Here is a 21,955-nt window from a genome sequence, read left to right on the forward strand (position 1 = left end):
CACCCAGTCCAGGCTGTCTCCAGTCCCTTGGTGGACATCTCAGTCTTCAGGTCAATGGTTGTGGTATTTGCAGTTTGTGTGTATACATGGGGCTTGCGACTCTCTGTGTTTCAAGTGTCTACTGTGAGATGGGTTTCCTAACTCTTGTAGATAATTTGTATAATTTGTGTTGTTTTTGTTTTTGTCACTGTATCAAGCAATTTTCCCAAACAGTTTAAATATTTGCCAACTTCTTTGCCTCTTCCCCTTATTCCCTGGCTCCCCCGCCCCCCGTCTCCGCAGTCCTGTCTGTGGAGGGGATGTGCTTTGATGCTTTTACCCTTAAACACAATGCTCACCTTCCCTTCCTCCACAGCTCTTACAGGGTCTCACCAGAGCACAGACTTACATCCCAGTGAAGACCTCCTGCGGTCTTGCTCATGACTGTGTGGTTGAGGTTTCCTGCCTAAATGTCCTCAGGCTCATGAGTCCCGGCCAGATGGACGTTACAGGTTTTCCTAGGGCCTCCTCAGGGTTTTGCTGTTTCAGAGGAGTCAGGATGTCATCTGCAGTGATACTTCAGTGGGGGAAGAGACTGCTGGGTCAAGTGCTACAAGCCAGAGGCTAGAACAGGGGCTCTCAGACTGTAGGTTGTGACCCCTTTGGCAAATCTCTAAAAATAATTACACTATGACTCATAACAGTAGAGAAATTATAGTTATGAAGTAGCAACGAAAATATTTTCACAGTTGGGGGGAATCGCTATAACGTGAGGAACTGTGTTAAAGGGTCACAGCATTATGAAGGTTGAGAACCACCAGACTGGAATGTTGTTTGTGTTTCCCAAGACTCTGGGCCTCTGAAGCATGGGAGAGGTTCCAATTTCAAAGAACCCTCAGAAAAAGTCTCTTCAAGTTCAAAGTCAAAGCTACTTTTGTTAAAAAATGTATTTCTAGGACTTACTTATATTCTGGATTTAAAAAACAATATACTTTCATTTCCCCCTTTCTATAATTCCATTTTATTATCCAGACCATTATATTTCTAACATCTACCCAGACCGTATGTATTAACAAATCAGAAGACAGCAGAGCCTTGAAAAACTTTAGTGGGCCCTAAGCCCACTCTTATGTCCAAAGTATGTCAGCCAGTACTTCTTCTACAGAAATGCAAATGAGGTTGCCAATGTCTGGTTGCCCCAGTCATTTTGCTTCTTTGCAAGGGCCTGAGACAAAGACCTGCTCCTCAGTTAACAAGAGCACTCACAAATTTGTGTTCTCTGGCATTGTATTCAACAGAAATAAAAGGGAAGGCCTCAGCTCCTTCTACCATTAGAGCTCAGAGTTACCTGGGAAAACACAGATGCTAACCGGAGCTGATCTGGGTTGGTCTGGGAGGTTGGAGGGGCAGAAGCCCATGGTCACGGTTGCAGCCCTTCCTTTCATGGCTCTCATCCATCTGTGCTGTCACCCTTGTGCTGGTTGGGAGGTAATTTCATCCTTGCTGCACTTTCTAAAGGCTATCAATTCTTTTGACAGTTAATAATCTCATGGTGGGATGACATCCAAGGTCAAGGCTCACCAAGACCCTAAAATATACCACCGGGGAGGGGAGAATCATTAATAATAATGAAAATAATAATAGAAAAGTATTAAAATATTCACAAATCTTCAGTCTGGTTTCTTTTAGACTCTTAATATCTTTTATAATTTAAGATCCATTAGTTTATGCTAATCTCAATATAAATTCGAAGCTTATTTCCTTTGCAGGACACTTAGAAGTCAAACCTAAGGATCGAATTCTAATCACAGTGTGACTGTAGGTAAATGTATTTGCTACCATATAAACTACTTCCCTCGCCAATACAAGGGAATAGGTCACTTTTCATCTATATTGCACAAAGCAGTGAAGATAAGTATACTTAGGGCAGGTGTAAAAGCTGCTCACATCACACCTCATATTACCGTTGTCCTTCCTTGTCTTATCCCGAGGATGTTTTCAGTCTTAAAATCCACTGCAGTTCCAAACATACGAATTAAGTGTTTTTGTTTTCCTGCATGTTGGTAAAGGAAGGCACACGCAATGTGTAGATCTCTCTTCACAGTCTGGGAGAAGAGACGGCCTGATGTGAGGGCCCTGTGCTGATAGTTGATGACTGACTGGGTGGCAATCACAGATAGGGGCTCCTTGAGCATACCCCATTCTCTAGCACTCTCTTAACATTCTCTTCTGTGACGACATTTAACATTAATCATTATGCCAACATACTTGCATGTTTGGTTAAGACAGTTTGAGAATGTCTAAATGTGGAGATGGGTTTTTAGTAAGTGGCTTCTCTTCCTGATGTCAACTAGCTCGTCCCCACCTTCTTTACAGTGGCTTTATCCTCACTCTGGGTCAGGTGTACAAAGACAGCAGCCTGACGTTGGACAACTACCACGTGGTTGCGACTCTCCCCAAACTGAGGAAGCCCATACACCAAATCCTTTGCAACCCAAGAGCTTCTAACAGCCAAGCGTCGCCATGGGTCAGGTCCCTGTGAGGAGGGAAATGACAGAGAGCCAGGATCAGTGAGTGGAAGGAATAGGTAGCATTGGAAATATAGCTTTAACAGGAAGAGATGGAGGGAACTGTCAGTCAAGCCTCACATCCCCAAGTGGAGTCACTTCTCTGGCTATGGCCTGGGGACAGGGAGAGAGGGAGGTTGTGGTTTTAAGAAGGCAAGCTGGATGGAAAGTTTTGTTTTTAGTATCCTCATATTCGATATTTTGGCTAGACTTAAGGAATGATTAAAAGCAATATAAATGTTCAGAATTTCATAACTGACTACCGAAGCCACAGGCAAATAGCATTCAAGCTGCCGTTCAAGCCAACAAGTGCAGATGTTTGTCTGATTCGGGGGTGGGGGAGCAATTTTCAAATGCCTGTATTGCCCCAGTGATGTTATTAAGACAGCTTATCTCTTGGTGTCACATTCATGTTGAACTCATTTTCCACACGCCCATTTTATGTCCTTTAATGGAACGACAATGAATAAATGTTTTCATAATTACAAAGGTGATAACTTTAAAAATTATACAAATGTCCTCATTTATAAAACCATGAATATAAAAAATGAGAATTCAGGTGTGAAAAAAGAAGAACTGTATGCTGTTGTGTAGATAGTAAGCTTCTTGTCATAAAGATAAGTCTGTGAGCCTGGGTTGTAACGTGTTTATCTCCTAGGTCACTCAACAAAGTTGCATGAATTATTTTCTTGATTTCCACAGAATTACCTAAATTACACATTGTTTTAATTCTCAGGACGTTATGAGGTAGAGTTTACTTACCTTGGCTCCATTCTTGTGTGTAATATGAATAAAAACACAAGATCACAAGATAGGAAAATTGGTCCATAAAACCATGTAAGCCATTACGCGTTTCCCACATCTGAAGAGCAAACCCGTACTCATGCAGATCCCAAATCTCTGCAGACTGAGGTAGAAGGAGACCAGGGGCTGGGAAGGCTGACATTGGGGGTGACTGTTGCTGTCTGTATTAGTAACTTCTTCCTCTGTTGGGACCAAATATCTGACAGTAGCTAGCTAAAAAGGAAGGGTTTCTTTCGGGCTCACAGTGGCACAGTCCAGTCCATCCTGGTGTGGAAAGTGTCATGGCGGTATTGGAGCAGCTGGTCACCTGTATCTGTGGTCAGGAAGCAGGGGGAGTTGTGTGCTGGTGCCCAGCTCCCAACCTCACCTCTTTTCTTTTTGTTCAGCTGCAGACCCCATCTTATGCAATGATGCTGTCAACATTCAGGGTGAATCTCCGCAGTTAAATGCTTCTGGAAACACCACCACAGTTACGCCAGAGATGCGTTTCCGTGCTGATTCTAAATGCCAGCTCTGCAAAGTTACCGTTATTCCCAGGGCTGTCTGACTCTGCAGGGTGCTAAACCCGAAGCCCCGATGACTCAAAAGTAACTGCCCCAAGAGCCAGTAAGAATTTAATCAACGCCTGGGTACAAACTCTTTCAACCACAAACCTGGAATCTTTTCTTAATTCAATTGGTCATGGCTCCAGGCCTGAATGCCCTGATAGAGATCGGAGTCAGAGTGACTTAAATGAAAATGAAAGAGGCGAAATCCAAATGTAATCAGATATTATTTAACTCATGACTCGCACGTCACGTGGAAGGATATAACTGGAATTCTGAGACTAATGAAAGCGCCAGATAAGAAATTGCCTCTATGTATTTTCAACTTGTCTCTACAGCTTTTAACAGTACAACGTCTTATAAGGACAACAACAGACAAAAACAGATTCCAGCCTTACTCTTGTATTGAGTTTCCGTGTCAGAGCTGAAGAGAGAGTTAGATGCTCACTAATCCTGGAGAGGGTTTGTCTTCAGCTGGTGATGTTGGAGGGTTATGGACTCTTAAAGACGTGGGGCCTGGCAGGAAGCGGTCAGGACATCTGAAGGCGTGCCAACACGGGGATGTACAGGGCTGGTCACAAGAGAACGTGATGCTCCTCTGCACTGGGATTTTTCACGGAGCAGTTGGAGTCGGTAACTAAGTTAAATACAGTAACAGTTTGTACACTTTTCTGTAACTAAAAATCTTTTTAAAATGTCATTTATTCAAAACAAAAGGTCATAGTCTTTTCAGAATATTTTATAGCTGTGTCTATTTAGAGAAATCGTGGCTTATTTTTCATATTCAGTTGACTTTTGGGGAGTATCAAACATTTACACTGTTTCCAGAAGGATAAGTGTAGGACCAGCATGTGGCTCAGTGATAGAGTGCCAGCCTGGGCAAAGCCTTGGTTTCAACCCTTAGTGTCACACATGGAAAAATAATTAAACAAAATTCGTTTCTAAGTTCTATCACTGGATTATTTTGGGAGGTTTCAAGCATATACAAGAGTGGATAGCCTAACAAAGTCCCAGGTTCCCACTTCCAACCTCCAGTTAGCATTATACCTCTTCAAATTTATTTGTTTTTATTTTACGTGTGTGTGTCTTTTGCCTGAAGACATGTTTGTGTACTGCGTGCTTGCAGTGCCCCTGGAGGTCGGAAAAGGGCATCAGATCACCAGAACTGGAGTTGAAAATGGTCGTGAGCCGCAAGGTGAGTGCTGGGAACTGAACCCAAGTTCTCTGCAAGAACAGCCGGCGCTTTTAACTGCTCAGCCCTCACTCCAGCCACCAGATTTTGCCTCTTTTATTTATTGTCCTAATTCTCTATTCCTCTATCTTCTTTGATTAGTGTAACGCCTTTTTTACTTTCTATTTTAAATTTTAATTAAAATTAAATTATTTCAGACTGGCTTTGACTTTTCTATGTAGCCCTTCTGATTCTCTAACCTTTACCTCTCAAGTACTGAACATGTCTTGACTTCAAAAACAGTACTTTAATGAGGGAGCGAGATATATGAAAACAAAACAAAAAAATCTGTAAAAATTTTTTATAATAAATAATTAAAAAAAACGGTACTTTAAAGATTGGAGTGGTTTCAATCAATATCCAAAGGGAGCCACATGTAGTAATTGGCTGAAGAATCTTTTGAATTTTCTCTAGTCCACTGGTGACTTTGTCAGGTAGGTTGAGCTATGAACCTAAGGCAAATCCCTCAGTTGTTCTTGTCAACAGCTTGCTATGTGCTACAAGAACCTGTGACGGCCTGGCTTCGGTGGGCTCAGGCTCTGGGGCAGTGAGAGTCTGGCGGTATGTAGGGTATTAAGACAATCAAGACCATCTAAGATATTTCATGTTTGCTTGATGGGCTCTGGTTCTCCAGGAAGTTGCCCTGGATTTATGCTCTTGTGGCTCTGGTTTGTCTTCATCAGCAAGTGGGATGTTCCAAAATAGTTCCTGAAGCACAGGGCTTCTCTGGTATGTGCTATGCTGGCATATTGCACTGGCCAAAGAAGTCACAAGGAGAACCAAAAGAAAGGGATACGTACCCCACCTTTTGATGGGATGAATTTCAGAGCCTGATTATAAAGGGTACGGCTGTGCAAGAATAATGTGCCATGTGAGGGGACATGTTGTGCCAGCTTAGGGGAGCCAAAGCTCGTGACAGCGTCTAATTCCAAGTTTGGTAAAGCTGCAAAAAGATCTTGACATCAGCGGGAGTATTCATACCATGGCAACTGGCAAATGCTACAAATGAATCAGTCATTAATCATTTGCATCATAGTGCTGGCTGGCCTTTGTTCATGTAAAACAGGATGAATGCCACTGCTTGGGAGTAGCTGAAGATTTCTTTCATGGTGGAAAATAAATATGGAAGGGGGAGGAAGAGATTCCCTTGGCATTTTTTCTAGCACCCAGAGTCTACGGACCTTTGATAGCTAAGCTGTATGAGAGAAGAGACAAGTTAGAGAAAGAAGTGCCCCTCTACTTCTGTGGCTTCTAACCTGCTCTTCATCGTGTTTCTGAGTGTTTTACCATCTTTTGTGGCTTTAGCAAGATGTTAGAAACAGAAGCAGCTCTGTGTGCTGGGATGCTGCTGCTAGCTTTAATGTTCTGGGTCGTTATTTGCCACTGTGCCAGTGCAAGAGAGAGCTGCTCTGCCACTGTGCTTGGTGATATTAAAGCCACACTGCTTCTCTTACATTCTTCTCATATTCTCTTCTATTCCAGCCATCTCTCCAGCCCTACACAGTTTCTCAGCGAGGAGTAAGAAATAGAATAGAGTGAGTTGATCCTGAAGAATGTTTCTGAAGAGGGCGCTCTGTGGAGGAAAATGGGTGACGTCATGTAGATGCCCGCAGAGAAGCTCTTACTGATATATAGTTCATGCAACACAGCACTTGAGGCTCTTTGGAGCTTGTCAAAAATGCAAAATCCCAGGCCCCACTGAGACCCAAATTCCAATCTGCAACTGAACAAGATTCTGAGTAGGTTTTGTGCATGTTAGAGTTGAGAGTGAGCTACTTGGTGGTTTGTTCATGGCCAGAAACTATCATGAATCTTATTATAGAGTATGCATGTGAATCTTTTTGTTGTTGTTGTTGTTCTACGTGTACATGGTATACATCCACGTGTGTAGGCATGTGGACATGTGGGAAGTGAAGGTCTGAGGTTGACATTGGGTGTCTTTCCCCTCTCTCCACCCTCTATATTGAAACAGGGTCTCTTAAACTCAGAGCTGGTCAGTCATGCTAGCCACCTTGATTTGGGGGTTCCTTCTCTGCCTCCTGAGTACTGGGGTTTTAGTTGGTTTGCCACACTGGCCCAGCATTTTGCCAGGGAGCCAAAATTCCATGTTTACTCCAAATGGCAAATGCTTCACCAGCTCCACCACCTTCTCGGCCCCTCATCTCTCTCTTGTTCATCCTCTATTCTAATTCCTAGTCTGTTTTTCTGCTTGTTAGCTTCCATTTAAGATCTGTGCTTACTGAATAGCTTCTCAGGACCTACGTTTCATAACCACTGTATTAGAAAACACATTAGTATGTCAAAAATAAAGATATGTCGACATTGGGAGCAAGAGACCATGAAAGCTAGCACTTCACCCACAGTGACAGAAACATAGAGGTGTAAAATGTGGAAAATCCAGATTTAGCAACATTAGCTAGCGTACGCTCTTGGGTATTGTGGTGGTTTTTATGGGAATTTCCTCCATAAGGTCATATATTTAAATGCTTAGTCACCGGGGAGTGGAACTCCTTCCACATTAGAAGGATTAGGAGGTGTGGCCTCATTGAGATAGGTGTGGCTTGTTGGAGGTAGTGAGTCACTGGGGGCGAAGTTTGAGGTTTCAAAAGCCTATGGCATGCCTAGTCCCATTGGCTCTGCCTGTGGATCAGGATGGCGCTCTCAGTCACCGCTCCAGCATCATTCATGCTGCTGTGCTTCCCAGCATGAGGACACTGGACCAAGCCTCTGAAACTGCAAGCAAACCCCCAATAAAATGCTTTCTTTCAGAAGAGTTGCCTTGGTCATGGTGACTCTTCACACAATAGAACAGTGACTAAGACAGGCATATAAAGGCAGTTGTGAAGATCTGAAAAAAAAAGAAAAAGTTGGGCCAGAAAAAAAAATCTCAGCATGTTCAACTACTTGTCCCCAAGATCAGTGACCTAGATTTGATCCCCAGCATGCTGATGGTGGAAGAGAATGGACCCCACAGGATTCCCTGTGACCTAAACAGGCATATTCACTTACATATTTTAGCATACACATCCCTGTCCCCGTATACAAATAAATAAATGTATTAAAAAAAATTTTTTTTAAAGAAAGCTAAACCATTTTTTCCCCCTAGAGACAGGGTCTTTCTACATAGCCCTGACTGTTCTGGAACTCCGTGTATAGACCAAGCTAGCCTTAAACTCAGAGATCCACCGGCCTCTGCCTGGGATGAAAGGCATGGACCACCATGCCCGGCTCAGCAGCTGCCCGGCTTGGTTGATTCTTGAAATAGTTCTCCCCTCCCATCATTATTTTGATATCACTTTAGATATTTTGCAGCCTTGAATTTCATTCATGCTTATAAAGCTACGTGGAATCTTTTCTGAGGATGATGCACAGTATAAACAAGCAGATAAAACAAAGATTTTTTTCCAGGGAGGAAATACCATCTTTGTAGTGGCTACAATAGGAAATAGGATGATTTCTTAAAGGAAAAATAAGCACGGCTAGAAAGCTCAGGAGGAAGAACTGTGCTCTTCATACCAGCAGTGACCTATCGATGATGAAAGAGTCAGAAAGACCAAGGCTTTTGGGGATGAGAGCGGAGATGGCACGGTTCTATTAGGGCTGTGGCTGAGGGCGCTATTCACGAGCGAAGGACAAGTCCCCAAAGAGGAACCTTCATCAGAGATAGTTAGTGATTTGCTGGAGATGAGACTGAGTATTGTGAGTGCTTTCAAGCCTGGTGCGGGCACCAAGCAACCACAGACCAAAGTTGGAGTCCACCAAAGCTCACACGGAGGAACCAATGAGTTCCTGTTAGTCTTACTTTCAGAGCAATGGGTGAGGGTTTAGGGGCAGGAGGTAGGTGAGTTTCCACCCACAGTGGAAGGTTTGTACCCGGTACAGATGGGGACTCCCAGTGGCTGCGTAGTCCCGTCCGGAGTCCCCGAAGCCAGTTCAATTAGCACAAACTTGCACGCAGTTAGTTGCTGACTATCCCATGATCCTCTCTGCTTCCGCCTCATATGTGACCGATCATCAGCAGTCAACAAGCCCAGCTGGGATAGTCTTTGGCAAGCAGGTAACCCCTGAAGATGTGGCATGGCCCCGGAGGAGAGTCCTATTCGACAATGGAGTAGACTCTAAAAGGACGAAACTATGGTTGTTTTGCCCTTAGAGTGATCTAAGCTTCTCGGGAGGTAAGCCGTACCACAGCTTACAAATCTCTCCTCTTTCTGAAGTGCGGGGACACTGATGCGATCAATGTCGAGGTCTAGCCTTTGACCCTTGACCAGTGTTCTTTCTCATTTACCTTGTGGCGTTTTGGAGGAGCAGCTGGCTCCAGTGGTCTATAAACTCCATGAAGACCAGGATTGCGTTAAGCTTTTCAGTGCTGTGGGGTACTTGGCCTACAATAGGCCCTCCATACATACTTGTTGGCTAAGTGAAATATACACTGTCATAAGCTGGCTGAACTTCTTGATGCTTTTAGGGAGTGAAATGGGGTTAGAAAGTGTGAAGAGTAGTTAATTTATCGTCTAAGATTCTCTTCTCCAGGAAGGGAGCTCAGTCCCTTGAAGATAAATGATTTACTATTTTTATCACCTTACATGATCCTTTCACTGCTCCAGCGAGGAAGTTTTTTTTTTTTTCTTCTTCTTCTTCTTCTCTCTCCTTGGCCAGGGAGCTTTTTACTTATTTAGAGTTAAGGTCTGTTGGTTTTCCTATCTCTGGATATCCCAGAAGGTGGGTTATTAAAAAAAAAAAAAAAAAAAAAAGATGAGCTCGTGTGTGTGTGTGTGTATCTGTCTGTGTCTGTATGTCTGTCTGTGCAAATACATAAATTAGATCTTTATGCCAGACCCACAAATCGAGTTGATGATCTCCCAGCGGTAGCATGTGCTGGAAAAAAAAATCTTTTTTCAGTTCAAACCAATACTGTAGCTTTTATTTTGCTCCAAAGAGATAACTGAGGCAACTCCTTGCTGTAATAGCTCAGCTGTGATCATTCCTGGTAATTGCCTTTGAATGGCTTGTCTTCAAGTCCTGTGTGTTGGTGTCAGACTCTCTAGTTAGGTCAGGCAAGGACAACTAAAGGCAATCTGATGGCTTCCATCTGGGCCGTAAGTGCTGCCTGCTCCCAGGTGTTTGGGCAATTATCACTGAAAATTCACCTCAGGAGAGGAGCTCAGGGAGGGGAGAAGAGAGAACAAGCCATCAGCTCCTTGAGATATGACAGAGGCTGGAGCTCAGATTGGCTGCTAGGACGTTCTCAAAGGCCCTCTGTTGTCCAAGTTCACTTTGTTTTTCTTTGGAAGAGTTAGAAAAAGGTGTTTGTTGGCCGGCCTGCCAGCTGTGCTCTGAGGCGAAGCAGCCTGCTTAGGCTGGAGTGAAATAGTCATTTCTCCACCTTTATTAGTTATTCCTTTGCACTGAAGTTACCCTTCCTAAGGGCAGATACAAAGATCATGTTATGTTCAGTGCCAAAGGGTGGACCCAAGAAGGTACTGGCAGGAGGTGTAGTGGCTGATGATGGCTGGCTGGTTTTTGTGTAGACAAATTAGCCAGGAGTTTTTTTTTTTTAAGTTGGCGTCGGGACTTAGGTCCTTTTTCTTCTTTTTCTTTTTTCTGACATAATGAATGAACCATGTTGAGCTTGTTTGCAATTATACAACAAGTCCCTATTCATTAGCAACCAGAGCGGGGTCCCAGTTCTGGGACCTTGAAAGTGCAGCTCCCTGATCAGCCCAAGGTTGAGCAATTTCAGCGTTCTGCTGTGGTGCTGCCAGCTCAGGTGTCCTGGGAGCGCTTTGATGTTTGTGTATGCTGAGAGAGCCGAATCTCTCGCACTTGAATTTATGGGGCTCGGGGATCGTCTGTTTCAGGGATACGGGGTAACTACAGACACAGGAGTTTCAGTTTGTTCTTGTGTTCTGAGAGAAGGGAATTATCGTATAGCTGCTGGGCCTTGGATGATCCAGCATTAAGTCTCTTCATAGGAGTTGCTCCAAAGGCTCTTCTTCACTGAGACAAACGAGAGTCCATCTGATACAAGCCTCTGGCCCTGATCTTCATTGAACATAAAGGATAGGAATTCTAATTTTTAAATATTTTTCCAAAACAAAAGCTAATTTATCATTTTGGGTTTTTTTTAATTATTTGCTTATTATTGTTACTTTTGCTTTTTTTGAGATAGGGTGCCACTATGGGGCTTAAGCAGGCCTTGAACTTGTGATCCTCCTGTCTTGGCCCCTCAGAGACTGAGATTATAGACACCAGCGATCATGCTTGCCTCCAAAAGAAACCTGACCCTTGCCTTGAAATTGATCATGGCATTGTTTGTGTGTTTGCACTTGTGTGCTGTAAGGTGGGATGTGGTATCAGGGAGGGCACGTGGCGGGGTACAGTGGGGACAGTGTGATGGGAGGGGTCTAGCGGGGACAGTTTGATGCTGTGTGGTGGTTGTGAAGAGGCTGTGGGCATAGTGGCACTTAGTTATTTTTAGTTATCAGTCAAAGTATGTTCATGTTCATAGACCCTTTGATCAGCACTTTGGCCCAGATGACCAGGGTGTAGAAGAGGCCTAAGGATACCATGTGGACCTAAGCCAAAGCCAGCTGCTCTATGTCCACCCCATCAGTTTTGACAATTGTCTACCATACTGTGCCTGAGCTTTCTTGCCTGCACAAGAAACTGAAATCAGTATTTATTTCAGAGCTTCATTGTGATGGTTAAATGTATTAAGTGTCACAACCCGTGAATGCATTTATGAAATACAATCTCCTTATATTTAATTTATTCAATGTAAATCTATATACCTTAAGTATAATGTAAAAATAAAGTACATATATATTATAACATACAAATATGAATTTAAAGTAAATGTGAGTATTTTATTAAATGATATTTTCCCTAAACATTTGGAATTTTGTTAAAAAAAATCACAACCATGAACCTTATTACATTTAGAGGTCTTCTTGGTCCCCCACATCCATCTTAAAAGAAGGAAGAAACCTCACCACATCACCATTTCATCTGTTTTTATGTTTCTTCACAGATGGTGAAAATACTAAAGTACAGACAAGGATTATCCACAATGCAATCAACATTATCTATATGGAATTATAAACTTAAAATGTTTTCTGATTTAAAAATAAGCTTGGCTGTCAATGCAGCTCTGCAGGTCTAGCTAGTAGGGCTGGTTTCTGTGTTTCTGAAAGAGCTCGGATCTATGCACCTTGCTCTCCTTGTGAAGTCCTGGTTTCCACGGCCTGGGCTGGGGCATTGCCAGTCTCCAACTCATTTCTTCTTCCAAAGAGATTCCCTGAAGGGCTTCACGAGCCTCTGTGGGGAAGCTGCCTCTCTCCTCCATGCCCTCCCATGTAACTCATGGGTCCTCTCAGACCTCCTGAGCAACCAGTAGTAGTGGTGGTGCCTCTCTGCTCTCACAAGGTGGCATGTCACTCTAACTGCTATTCCTTGGAGGATTTTTGTGGGGGTGGGGTTGAGTGGGAAGCAAAATAAACTCTCAGTTTGCTTCCTTGAAAAACCTTTCCCATCAAGCCATTCCATGGCAGGCAGCCTTGGCAGTTGGTAGATCTTCACCGGATGCTGTGAATGCTTTTCTGGCTCCTTATCCAGGTAGATGTGGATCGTGGGTCGCCAAGTTCTCTTGTTCATCTTGACACCCCACAGGCTGCCGGATCATCAAGTTGCATTGTTGTACGATCCTTGCACATAAATCGCACTGTTGTCAGAGTCTTCATCCGGATCTATAAGAATGCCTAGATCAATCTCTGGTCCTTCAGCCATGGGGGTCACCAGGCTTAGTAAGGCCACTTTGGATCTCTGGCACCCATTCCACTGTGTCCTCCTCCTGGCCCACCCCTGGTCATGTCTCCTACCCTGCCTCAGTATCAGGGAGACACTCATGTTCCAATTCTCTTTTGCTGTAGAAAAATTTCCAGACTCCTGCCCATAAAGACTCACATTTGTAGTGGTCTTTTTTTAAAGTATTTTATTTGGGGTGTTTAGGCCTCTACCTTCTTTCCACCCCCCCCCCGTAAGAGAGAGAATGTTAGTGGGATGAGGGGCACAAACCCCTTTACTTCTCCCGGCTGTTTAACGTCGTCAAAGGGTTCTTTTGGGGGGATATACCAATCTCCATCAACAGCAAACAGCAGCCAGTAGTCTCTTCAAGCTGCTGCACCCTGAAGCATTTCTCTCTCTCTCTCTGCTCCAACCTGCCATACCATCTGTCTCTCTGGTCTCTCGAGCTGCTGCACACCACACAGCATCACTGCACACCATCCTTTCTCTTTCTCGGGGTTCATATTTATCCCCAGAGTCCTAGACCACATCCCTCTCTGTGGCACCTGGCACGAGGTAGACATTACCAGCTGGCAAAAGCCACACCCGCACAAGACAGTTAACAGCTGTGGACAAAGTAAAGCTCAACTGAAATCCCACACTTGGGGTTAAAACAAAAGCATTTACGTAACATAACTGAGTTTATAAAGAAACCAAAACTTCTATTACATATGCTGCTGGGACCATCTTGTCAGAATCAAGTCTGCTGTGCTCAGTGGCTGCTCTGTTGGCAATATTGACTTGAAGCCAGGCTTTAGGGTCCAGTGTGAGGAGGGGAAAATTAGAGAGAAATTGCCAACCCATAGCTGCTTTGTTGGCCACTGCTACTCTGCTATCCGTAGCTGCTGGGTTGCTCATGGGTATTCTGCTGAGAATGACAGCTCTGATCATTTAGTCAGCCGTGGGGAGGAGTGGCTGGCAGGAGGATAAGATGGAGGTTCGCTGACTGGCTGCACGGAGGAGCTTCCGGGTACCTGGCGATAGCTGCAGTTACTCTGCTCATTTCCCAGGCTGGGCTGATTATACCTCCCTTTGCTAGATTGGAGTTGACTAGTCTCAGTGGCCTTGTTATCATCCTGTGGTCTTTCATGTGTGGTGGCTCTTACCCACTGTCAATAGGCTGGGTAAGCAGGCTGGGTGCCATATAGGACTAAGCTGCCTAAGAAGCCTGGGTTGTGGTGACTGGAGCAGTGGTTGTGCAGTAAACGCCAGTATCACACTTGGACAGGCTGTAAGCCCATGGGCTGTTGAGCGGTATGCAGTGGGAGGCTGTCCGTAAGAAGTCCTGTGTGCAGTCTGCCCATGGGTGGATGTGGTCTGAGCATAGTTGACATCAGTAGGTTGTCCATAGGTTCCATAGTTTTGGTGCCCATCTGTCTGGGTGGTCTGTGTATATCCTTAGATTGGATGAGTGCTGTAAGTACTACAGCCCAGCTTGACGGCAGCTTGGCTGTAGGTACTGTAACCTGCGGACTCCGTTTTCTCTCCTAAATGACATTTTGAATGTCCTGGAAAAAAAAAGTCTGTCACTTAAGGAAATCCTATAAGATATCTTTTCAAATAAAAGGTGATTTTTCTCTAATATATGTTTATTATACATGTATATGTATTATTATGGCTTCTATCAGCTAACCCTAACCAAGACTCCAATACCCTAAATGCTCCCAGAGGCTCTGCATTTTCTATATTTTAATGGAAACAGCAATGAGGAAAGTTGCTGAGGAGGGGATGTTTAAGGAAAGAGACAGGAAAAGGGGGCAGGTGTGGGAAATGCCAGTGGCCCCTCTACTGGCTAGAGGGTTGCCTATAGCTTAGTGGAGAAAGTGCAGCAGCGTGGGGTCAGAGTCCAGGAAGGTAGCTGTGAGACTGACTGAGCAATGCATGGTCAGCGGGTGGGAGGAACGGTCAGGGTTGGAGGTGGCTTATGGCCGCCCCACCAAAGGAGGCTTATGAAACATTTTGGGGATTCCTCCCCCAATAGCTGGAGATGTTAAAGGCTTAGAGCTAAGATCACTGTGGCTTTGAGTTTGCGTTACTCTGGTTAGGATCATTCAGGTGTCACTGTAAATCTGGACCTTCAGAGTTTGTGGTGATGGATATTATCAAGCTCGTCATCAATTCCAAATCTTTTCATTAGTTCTAAGATTTTTCCTTGATTTGAAACTACTGGATTTGATGAAAGAGGAAGCTGTAAAATGAAATAAAAATATTTTGAGTATTAACCTTTCTGTTGTATTTGTTTGTTTTGAGACAGGACTTTCTTTTGTGTAACTCTTGCTGTCTCAGAACTCGCTATGTAGACCAGGTTGGTCTTGAACTCAGAAATCCATCTGCCTCTGCTGAGGCAGAGCAGGACAGCACAATTCCCCATTCTTTCCCTTGTCCTCCAACAAGGAACAAAACCTTTAAGCTCACCCTAACATCCAAGATCTATTGAGTAACTAGACAGGCAGCAACTAGTCACGTTTCATTGCTTCTAATATTAAAGTGTATTTTGTAGTCAAGGTTAATACTGCTGAGTAGTGGTGGTGCATACCTTGAATCTCAGCACTTAGTAGAGGCACTCCCTGCCTCAGCAGAGGCGGATGGGTTTCTGAGTTCAAGACCAACCTGGTCTACATAGCTTCATCTTGTCCTTCAAGGGCAGGGAAACGTGAAATGGTTAAGGTTCAAACCACGGTAAGGACAGGGTGAAAATGGAGAGAGTCCTAGCAGGGGACCGGGACATTGTGTAAGGCCTCACAGCTCCTTTCTTAGCTCCACAATAACAGCCAGACATGGCAGGAAGAGAGCACTGTGTGTACGACTTTGTTATTCTAACAACAGCCTAGAGGGACTTCGAGTGTGCCCATTGTACAGTCAAGGCAACTGAGGCTGGAAAAAGAGCTATTCATTTGGTAAGTTTCAACTAGTGTCTGTTTGGCAACAAGTCGTGCTCACCGATGTAGACTATCTTCTTAACCAATGTGACTTCTGTTTTCCCTGACAAATCAAGACATCTTTAAAAAAAAACAAAACAGATTTGTCTTTCTCTTTTTGTCCCCATCCCCAAGTCCCCCAGGGTACATGTGAGGGCTCTTTGCAGCCACAGCTTCATTTTTCAAGTTTGTTCTGGAGGATCCACATGGTGGCAGTGTAACCTCACTCAGTCCAAATGCGGGGGGGGGGGGGCGGGGGGAGAGAAACATACTTGTTTCCACTGCACTGGGCAGGCCAAATCCAAGGCTGACACACAGACTGGCCTTAATTAGACTGGCCTTATCATTCTGCCCTTCCTGGGCACAGACACACGGAATGCATTCCCCGCCAGCCACTCGAGGGGGCGAAGATTCCAGCGACCCCACGCCCGATGATGGTGCCGACTCTAGAAAGCACATCTGAGAGCATTCCCCCAATACCCCCCAAACCCAGGAACTGCCAGCCTATCCCTTCCAAACTATTCTGTATCTGATGCTCCTTCCTTTTTGGGCTTTCTGCCGAGGGGGTCTGTCTTAAAGGACAAAAGGAGTGAAACAAGAAGAGAGAAAAGGGGAGAGAAAGAGGGTCGGCCTTGGCTTCAGAGCACAAGGAACCCTGGAGCTCTTTAGCTGCATGGCAAAACCACACTTCCTAATGCGTGGGAAGGCCTAGCTAGTGCCTGCCTGTCCTGCAGGCTGTGAGATAGATACATCAAGCTGTAAATTCATGATGAGCCTTTCAGTGCTACATTGTGGAAGCTTTTTCTTCAGCGGCTTGTTTTCTTTACTTCCAACTAAGAAAAAGACTAAGATTCTCCCATCTCACTGGAGGAAGGAGGACTTGACCGCCAGGACAGAAGCCAGCAGTGGTCTGCAGACAAAGAAGGTTCTTGTCCATCTAAGAACATGAAGAATATGTGCAAGGCTGACGGGACAAAGATATTTTTGTTTTTCTAAGTCATTGTGAAGTAGATGGTGACCAGAAGCTTTTATTTTTTATTTTTTCAAGATTAGTGGCAAGACTCACATTTATAATTGCTTTGTTTCTGAGGAGTCTTCAGGACCAGTTGGTTTTAGAGCTGGGAGGGAGCTGGGAGAAGGCGTTCTTCCTGGCTGCCTGAGTTGTCTGAACGTAAGGCATCTGCATGCTTTTGTTTGTAACCCAGCCGGCTAGTCACTGGGTTTATGACTTAGGACACACAGCTGTCTCCAACCCACATCCCATGAGCCACATGCATTCCAGGATAACTTAATGTGCTCCAGTATAAAATTATAAACTTATTTAAAATACAAGATTTTTTTTTAATATATAACTCAATTATGTAGTTCTCAAGGATGAACTTTGCAGATAAGAAGGTCATGTTGCAACATCAACAGGTGGATCCATCTCAGAAGGCCAGTTCCTCAATCCAAGTTTTCTCATCTGGAAAATGGGGGCAATTACAATAGCTCCCATTTTACAGGTTGATGGAAGATTATGGAAAGGTCTAGGTAAACACTGACTGTTCTTAATAAATGTGCCCCAGTATAAGAGTAAGAATGTTTTTTTGGAAGATTTTATTTATTTAATGTCTATGAGTATTCTATCTGCATGTACATTCGCAGAGGATATAGATGGTTGTGAGCCACTGTGTGATTGCTGAAAATTGAACTCAGGACCTCTGGAGGAGCAGACAGTACTCTTATAACTGCTGAGCCATCACTCCAGCCCCTGCAAAAATGTTTTTTATGGGCCATGTCATGTTGGATAGTACTCAACAATGAAGAGACAGAAGAGAGAGCTGATCTGGTTTGGAACTCCACCTAATGATGGCTCAGGTCCTTTCAGGGCTCTAGCTCTGTACTTGGATCTCTGAGAGATCCAGGTGTCTTCTCAAAGGCAGCTGATTTTCTTTATGCTTATATTGCATAACTGCTGACCAACAGACCACCTACAGATAGTACAGATGAGAGCCTTGCAGGGCACTGAAGTCAGAGAGTCTATGGTCTCCATGGGTCCCAGAACACGTTTCAACAAATGGTGGATTTTCTTGACCACAGTGCTTCCTGTTTCTTTCCGTTTGGAGTAATGCTCATGTTTAAAATCAGATAACCTAGAGCCGTCTTCCTAACCTTCCCCATGGAGCTGAGAATGATCACAGAATTCCCTGTGCTGTCCAGACAGGGGCTTTCAGACTGGGTCACATGGCGGCTTGCTAGAGAGGGTGGGTCTCAGCACCACACCCCTGACCTGCTGAGTCTGGGAGGTCGTAGCTCCGGGTGGTTTGTACTTAACACAGCTCTGGGTGGTGATTCTCAAATCTGACACTTCTCCCTCTAACCTCAAAATAGGTCCACGGGAAAGTTCTGTGCATGTGGCCAGGAACCCAGCCATCCAGATCAGGTTGCTTTTTTTGATGACCTTATTTGTATTTGTCATGTTATCTCATTTTTTCCCTGTAGAGAAAAAATGGGATTTGCAATCTTTCAAGCCTTTGTGTGTGTTTGTGCAAATGTTTTGCTTGTGGCTGTTGCTTGTTTTGGCAAACTACAAGGAGAAACATTCACTGAGGTCCTCTCAAAGACAAACAAACAAACCAAAAGACAATGAACAGCAACCTCCCCCAAACAAAAATCAGTCACCAGACAACACGTAACATTCTATTTCCTAATGATCGTTACCCCCCTGTCTGTGTGTGTGCGTGCACTCATGCACGCACAAGTATGAGCACATATATGTTCATCAGGAAGAAAACGTAGTCTGTCTTCATGAGGATGTGACAATAGTCAGTGCTGTTTGGAACAGTGAAGTACTAATAATATTAGTTCTACGGCCAGCATTATTAAAGACAGCACCACGTGTAATTTACAAACGGCCGTCACATACATTTTTCTTAATTCTTACTTTTGCTGTATTCTTCCTTCTGAATTGGAAAACTGAGCTTTAGAAGCTTACACCTTTCTCACTGGCAGCATGAATTCGGGGAGGCACCACAGGATTCAAACAGTTCTTTCTTTTGAGTAACTAGAGCGGTTGGTACGAGCGGCCGGCTTCTACGTGACAGGCACTGTACCAGGTGTGTTTTGTGCCTCACTCAGTCCACCGGAAAGCTCTCAGACTTGGGATACGAAGTGTTGCTATTTGAGTTGTACAGCTTTGGTGACTGTCTCACAAAGAGTAGCTAACAATCTCAGGATGGAATGAGCTAGGATTCCAATGTTGGTGTTCTATAAAAATTGAAGTTATGGTACACGGTAGGATGTTTTGCTACGTGTGTGTATACACTATGGAATGCCTAAATCAGTGCTTAGCATACACATTGTCTCAGAAACTTATATTTTTTGTGAACACTTAAAATGCATGAACAATTTTCAAGCTTACAATATTGTTAACTGAAACCATCACGATGCTCAGCAACCATTTTGAGATTCCTCCTCTTGGCAAAGTCGACCTTGGGTCATCTGATTGACATCTCCCTGACCCTACCACCCCTAGTCCTGGAAAGTACCAGCTTCTCTATGATTCTGTGAATTTTGCATTCTTACGCTTGTGTGGGTGAGGATACGTGGTATTTTGTCTCTGCTCCTGGCTTGTTTCATGTAACATAACGTCCTCCAGTTCCTCCATGTCATCTACAATGATGGATTCCATGATTCATTAAGGTTGATTCCATTGTGTATGCTATCATATTTCTTGGCCTATTCATCGGCTCAGGCATTCAGATTAGTTCCATCTCTTGACAATCAGGAATAATACTACAATGCAAATAAACATGCAGATGTGCTTTGACATGCTGGTTTCATTTCCTTTGCATCTGCAGCCTGTGGTGGAATCACCGGATCATGTGGTAGTTCTATTTTTAATTTCTTGAGGAACCTCCATACTGTTTTCCAGAATGTCTATATTAATTTATACCCCCACTAACAGTACACAAGAGTCTTTTATTCTCATCCCTCCCGATGCTTATTGCCTTCTGCTATTTTATAATAGTCTTCTAACCAGCACGGGCATTGCTTTATTGATTAGTGATACCAGGAATGCTCATTTGCCTGGCACCATTTCTTTACCTTTGGAGAAGTCTCTTTAATTCCAATTTTTAGTCATGTTCTTGCTTTTCTTACTAGTGTATTATCTGACTTCCTTATCTAATTTGGGTTTTAACTCAGTACATCCTGAGGTGTAAATCCTACATTTTCCAAGCTCATTGAGTCCTGAGATTGTGTGGACGCAGGATAGCATCAAGAAAGAGGGAAGTACAGTGTTCTTAAAAGGGACACAGTGGCATGTGACAGGAAGATGTCATGTGACCACTTAAGCAGTGAGAAACCTGGCCAGAACCACCTGCCCAGGGGCCGACAGCTAACTTTCTTTAGCTTTGTTGTAATGACATTTCTAGCTCTTTAGCCTTATAGAATTCGTTGTTCCCATCATGTGTCTGATGCCACATCACATCTGAAAACCTCCCACAACAGAGAAAAGGGCAAGTCATCAATTCAAAAGACAATATGTGACCAATTCTAGGAATTTCCTGCGTTCACTTTTCCCATTAGCTTGACCATGGATGGGCTTCCAAACCTCCAGTGCACATGACATATTTTAGGGATTCCTCCACTCAGTCTTTGGGTATATACATTTTTTTAATAAAAAAGTAATAAATCTCCTAGATATTTATAATTTGTTTCTAATTTGTAATAAAATCTCTCTAGATGTTGCACTTTGCATGTCTCCAAATTCTTTCCCTGGCAGTGAGAAGAATGTGCTTAATGTGGGAATTAAGCACTGGAATGTTGAAGTCTGATTCTAAAAGATCCCAGGCTTCCTGGCCCTTACTACTGGCAGCATCTTCAAAAGCATGATATGCACACATACTCTCTCATTCCATAGGTTCTCTGTTCTGGGGGTTGTCTTTACTTCACTGCTTGTTTTCTTGACTGTTCAGAGCCTTTTACTTTTTGATATATAATTGCCTATTTTTTTTTCTTTTGTTACCTATGCTTTTGGTAATATTCCCAAATCATTACCAAAACAAGCACCATCGCGCTTTCTACACTTTATGTTCTTCCAGTATTTTTACAGTTTTATTTTTTGGGCATAAGCTTTTCATCCATCTTAGGCTGGTTTTAAATATACTGTGAGATGGGAGCCCAAATCAGGATGGCCCTGCTTTTTGCCTGCAGGAAACACAAGAAAGATCAGGCAGGACTCAGTCAAAACTTGGTTTCAAGACACATGACTGTTTGGGGATGAGCCACCACCCTTCTGTCGTTCTAGTTCCTACTGGTGGTTTACTTTACCAATGTCATAAAAAATTAGATTGCCATATGGGTCTAGAAGAACTTCACATGATTCTGTAAGTAGCTTTACCTAAGGTTCCAAGAACCCACACTCGAAGCCAGTGCTTCTCAACCTTCCTAACGCCGTGACACCTTACTGCAGTCTTCATGTTGTGGTGACCCCCCAGGCATAAGATTGTTTTGTTGCTACTGTAATGAATGACAGTGTAAGTACCTGTTATGAAGGATGCCTGATATATGACCCCCAGAGGGGGTGTGACTCACAGGTTGACAAACATTGCTCTAAGTGGTTATTTTAGTTCAATTCAAGGTCAGTTCTGACTTTCTAATTCTGCGAAGCATCAAGGTTTAAATTCCAGCTTAAGATGTCTCCCTACTTACCCAGTAGGAAAGTACTTCGAATGGGAAGACCAGAAAGATTTAGATTGCTATGTGCTGGCAAATGGCTTTGCCAGCATTTGAAGGGTGCAGAAATGTACACGGGAGAAAGTCAGAGATCTTTTAGAATCAGACTTTCACATTCCAGTGCTTTCCCACATTAAGCGTGGACCAGGATGGGAGGCTAACGTTCAGGTCCCTCCAAGCGTGTCTGGATCCTTGCTCCTTTCTTTTCAATACAAATGGTCCGTTTCTCTCTTTCGCCTGCACTGGTGCTAGGTCTTCAAACGCTGAGCGCTGCATGTGGGGCTGACCCTCTTGGCAAGCCGTGTATCATCTACCCTCTAATTGGGTTTGCTGGTCTCCAGCTTCAGC

At 43.8% G+C, this 21,955-nt stretch overlaps 1 pseudogene; it reads right to left on the reverse strand.

Moving 5' to 3' along the window:
- Positions 1-13,451: 13,451 nt before the first annotated feature.
- Positions 13,452-19,559, reverse strand: LOC110553278 (RNA-binding protein EWS-like; annotated as a pseudogene).
- Positions 19,560-21,955: the final 2,396 nt, after the last annotated feature.

Source organism: Meriones unguiculatus, chromosome 2, assembly GCF_030254825.1.
Source record: "Meriones unguiculatus strain TT.TT164.6M chromosome 2, Bangor_MerUng_6.1, whole genome shotgun sequence".
In the NCBI taxonomy this organism is placed as follows: domain Eukaryota; kingdom Metazoa; phylum Chordata; class Mammalia; order Rodentia; family Muridae; genus Meriones; species Meriones unguiculatus.